Source organism: Palaemon carinicauda, chromosome 25, assembly GCF_036898095.1.
Source record: "Palaemon carinicauda isolate YSFRI2023 chromosome 25, ASM3689809v2, whole genome shotgun sequence".
Taxonomy (NCBI): Eukaryota; Metazoa; Arthropoda; class Malacostraca; order Decapoda; family Palaemonidae; genus Palaemon; species Palaemon carinicauda.
Window position 1 is genome coordinate 90,416,645 of NC_090749.1, and position 5,000 is coordinate 90,421,644.

Consider the following 5,000-nt stretch of genomic DNA (forward strand, 5'->3'; position numbering starts at 1 on the left):
ATATATATATATATATATACAGTATATATAAGTCTTAAGGCATTTTTAGGATATAATAAAAACTTTTAGAGAATTCCGGGTTCTTTGTAATCGATCTTCATCGGGAAACCATTCAATAAAAATATATATTGCTTAGTATCAATTTCTGTTCTAAATAATGTTTAGCAGCCTAATAGCACATTGCAAAAATTTTTATTATTTTTATGATTTTCTGCATATTAATATCACTATAGTTCAAATATTTATATATCATATTGCTTAAGATAAGTGAATAGTCAATTCAAGCTATTCTATTATGTCTTCACTGCTGACGTACAACACAGAGTTCTTAACAATGGAAAAAATCAAGGTCGTAAGAAGCACATACATGGCCGCTTGCGTCCTGCAGCCAGGTCGAAGGTATAGCAACGAGTCGGATTTCCAGGAGAGACACACGAAGGAGAATGTGGTCACCATCACGAAATTCGCGGCGGCCATGTTTGAAAAGTCGCAGAAGATCAACGCAGAGGATCTGCAAGATTTCAGATTCGGAGTAGGTGAGTTTATTGCTCGATTCTCAGGTGTATGCCTTTCGTATTCTAATGCCATTTAGTTTATTGCTCGGTTCTCAATTGTATACCTTTCGTATTTTAATACCATTGAGTTTATTGCTCGATTCTTAGTTGTATGCCTTTAATATTTTAATACCAGAGAGTTTATTGCTTGATTCTCAGTTGTATACCTTTCTTATTTTAATGTCATTAAGTTTATTGCCTGATTTTCAGTTGTTTACCTTTCATATTTTAATGCCAGTGAGTTTATTGCTCGATTCTCAGCTGTATGCCTTTCGTATTTTAATACCAGAGAGTTTATTGCTTGATTCTCAGTTTACCTTTCATATTTTAATGCCATTGAGTTTATTGCTCGATTTTGAGTTGTATACCTTTTGTATTTTAATGCAGTTGAGTTTATTGCTCGATTCTCAGTTGTATACCTTTCATATTTTAATGCCATTGAGTTTATTGCTCGATTTTGAGTTGTATACCTTTTGTATTTTAATGCAGTTGAGTTTATTGCTCGATTCTCAGTTGTATACCTTTCATATTTTAATGCCATTGAGTTTATTGCTCGATTTTGAGTTGTATACCTTTTGTATTTTAATGCAGTTGAGTTTATTGCTCGATTCTCAGTTGTATACCTTTCATATTTTAATGCCATTGAGTTTATTGCTCGATTTTGAGTTGTATACCTTTTGTATTTTAATGCAGTTGAGTTTATTGCTCGATTCTCAGTTGTATACCTTTCATATTTTAATGCCATTGAGTTTATTGCTCGTTTTTGAGTTGTATACCTTTTGTATTTTAATGCAGTTGAGTTTATTGCTCGATTCTCAGTTGTATACCTTTCATATTTTAATGCCAGTGAGTTTATTGCTCGTTTTTGAGTTGTATACCTTTTGTATTTTAATGCAGTTGAGTTTATTGCTCGATTCTCAGTTGTATACCTTTCATATTTTAATGCCATTGAGTTTATTGCTCGTTTTTGAGTTGTATACCTTTTGTATTTTAATGCAGTTGAGTTTATTGCTCGATTCTCAGTTGTTTACCTTTCATATTTTAATGCCAGTGAGTTTATTGCTCGATTCTCAGCTGTATGCCTTTCGTATTTTAATACCAGAGAGTTTATTGCTTGATTCTCAGTTTACCTTTCATATTTTAATGCCATTGAGTTTATTGCTCGATTTTGAGTTGTATACCTTTTGTATTTTAATGCAGTTGAGTTTATTGCTTGATTCTCAGTTTACCTTTCATATTTTAATGCCATTGAGTTTATTGCTCGATTTTGAGTTGTATACCTTTTGTATTTTAATGCAGTTGAGTTTATTGCTCGATTCTCAGTTGTATACCTTTCATATTTTAATGCCATTGAGTTTATTGCTCGTTTTTGAGTTGTATACCTTTTGTATTTTAATGCAGTTGAGTTTATTGCTCGATTCTCAGTTGTATACCTTTCATATTTTAATGCCAGTGAGTTTATTGCTCGTTTTTGAGTTGTATACCTTTTGTATTTTAATGCAGTTGAGTTTATTGCTCGATTCTCAGTTGTATACCTTTCATATTTTAATGCCATTGAGTTTATTGCTCGTTTTTGAGTTGTATACCTTTTGTATTTTAATGCAGTTGAGTTTATTGCTCGATTCTCAGTTGTATACCTTTCATATTTTAATGCCATTGAGTTTATTGCTCGATTTTGAGTTGTATACCTTTTGTATTTTAATGCAGTTGAGTTTATTGCTCGATTCTCAGTTGTTTACCTTTCATATTTTAATGCCAGTGAGTTTATTGCTCGATTCTCAGCTGTATGCCTTTCGTATTTTAATACCAGAGAGTTTATTGCTTGATTCTCAGTTTACCTTTCATATTTTAATGCCATTGAGTTTATTGCTCGATTTTGAGTTGTATACCTTTTGTATTTTAATGCAGTTGAGTTTATTGCTCGATTCTCAGTTGTATACCTTTCATATTTTAATGCCATTGAGTTTATTGCTCGATTTTGAGTTGTATACCTTTTGTATTTTAATGCAGTTGAGTTTATTGCTCGATTCTCAGTTGTATACCTTTCATATTTTAATGCCATTGAGTTTATTGCTCGATTTTGAGTTGTATACCTTTTGTATTTTAATGCAGTTGAGTTTATTGCTCGATTCTCAGTTGTATACCTTTCATATTTTAATGCCATTGAGTTTATTGCTCGTTTTTGAGTTGTATACCTTTTGTATTTTAATGCAGTTGAGTTTATTGCTCGATTCTCAGTTGTATACCTTTCATATTTTAATGCCAGTGAGTTTATTGCTCGTTTTTGAGTTGTATACCTTTTGTATTTTAATGCAGTTGAGTTTATTGCTCGATTCTCAGTTGTATACCTTTCATATTTTAATGCCATTGAGTTTATTGCTCGATTTTGAGTTGTATACCTTTTGTATTTTAATGCAGTTGAGTTTATTGCTCGATTCTCAGTTGTTTACCTTTCATATTTTAATGCCAGTGAGTTTATTGCTCGATTCTCAGCTGTATGCCTTTCGTATTTTAATACCAGAGAGTTTATTGCTTGATTCTCAGTTTACCTTTCATATTTTAATGCCATTGAGTTTATTGCTCGATTTTGAGTTGTATACCTTTTGTATTTTAATGCAGTTGAGTTTATTGCTCGATTCTCAGTTGTATACCTTTCATATTTTAATGCCATTGAGTTTATTGCTCGATTTTGAGTTGTATACCTTTTGTATTTTAATGCAGTTGAGTTTATTGCTCGATTCTCAGTTGTATACCTTTCATATTTTAATGCCATTGAGTTTATTGCTCGATTTTGAGTTGTATACCTTTTGTATTTTAATGCAGTTGAGTTTATTGCTCGATTCTCAGTTGTATACCTTTCATATTTTAATGCCATTGAGTTTATTGCTCGATTTTGAGTTGTATACCTTTTGTATTTTAATGCAGTTGAGTTTATTGCTCGATTCTCAGTTGTATACCTTTCATATTTTAATGCCATTGAGTTTATTGCTCGATTTTGAGTTGTATACCTTTTGTATTTTAATGCAGTTGAGTTTATTGCTTGATTCTCAGTTTACCTTTCATATTTTAATGCCATTGAGTTTATTGCTCGATTTTGAGTTGTATACCTTTTGTATTTTAATGCAGTTGAGTTTATTGCTCGATTCTCAGTTGTATAAATTTCGTATTTTAATGCCAGTGAGTTTATTGCTCGATTCTCAGGTGTATGCCTTTCGTATTTGAATGCCATTGAGTTTATTGCTCGATTCTCAGTTGTATAAATTTCGTATTTTAATGCCAGTGAGTTTATTGCTTGATAATTTCAGGGCTATTTCTCTGACAATGTTTTCATTTATCAAATGCGTTATCTTTTATTATCTTTAGATTAGTTATTATGTTTCTTTACTGCATCTTCTTTCTTTCCCTTACAGGAATAGACGTGGGACCAGTGATTGCAGGAGTAGTTGGAGCTCATAAACCCATGTATGACATTTGGGAAAACACAGTTAATGTTGCCTCAAGGATGGATTATACAGGAGAGCAGGGGAAAATTCACGTAAGTTCCCATGTATATATAGAGAGAGAGAGAGAGAGAGAGAGAGAGAGAGAGAGAGAGAGAGAGAGAGAGAGAGAGAAAATGATGAAGCACTAATTTGTTATGGAACTGTTATAACAATTGGGTGATTATATTCAAATTCTAGTGCGGGCATAGTCTTAACTAAGTCACATCTAAATGCTAAAGCCGACCTTATTTTAACGATAAGGGGTGTTCCTAATTGAGGGGATGGTTATAGAAATTCAACAAGAAATAAATAACAGAAAATCACTACATCATTCGACCTTCAATGGATGACTCACACTAACTCAAAAGTTCTCACCAGTAGTGCGTCAACACCTTTACAAATAAAGAGTTTGTGCAGCCTCCCTTCGGCCTTTAGATGCACCCACCTTTTAACTTTCTACTGTGCTTCCCTTCCCATTTCCTTTCTTCCATCTTCCTTTCCAACCTCAGCACTGAATGGGCTCCCCGGTACCAATATCAGACCATATAGGCACAGTGTAAAATCCGGACGTCGGATGCCGTCCGGGAGAATAGAAAACCCCTTGTATCATTGGTAAATGCGCCATAATACACCACTTTTTTTGACACTGGTAATGTTCACTGATACTTTCTGTTATTTCCTGAATAAATGTTCGAAAAATATTGATTTATTTTCATTTTATTGAGAATAATCTCAATCGGACGTCAACATTCCACAATGTACTAAGTGATATTCTCATTAACATGAAAATAAACCAATATTTTTTCGAGCATTTATTCAGGAAATAACAGAAAGTATCAGTGAACATTACCAGTCACAAAAAAAGAGGTGTATTTTCGCGTCTTTCCCGGTGATACAAGCGTTTTTCTATTCTCCCGGACGGCATCCGACGTCCGGATTTTACACTGTGCCGACCATATATCCC

The 5,000-nt window shown here is 33.1% G+C and overlaps 1 long non-coding RNA gene and 1 pseudogene across 1 annotated transcript in view; both read left to right on the plus strand.

Moving 5' to 3' along the window:
• The window catches only part of LOC137618696 (uncharacterized), a 408,492-nt gene that overhangs the window by 356,739 nt on the left and 46,753 nt on the right, over window positions 1–5,000 (plus strand). The window lies entirely within an intron of this gene.
• The window catches only part of LOC137618600 (adenylate cyclase type 2-like), a 19,387-nt pseudogene that overhangs the window by 13,108 nt on the left and 1,279 nt on the right, over window positions 1–5,000 (plus strand).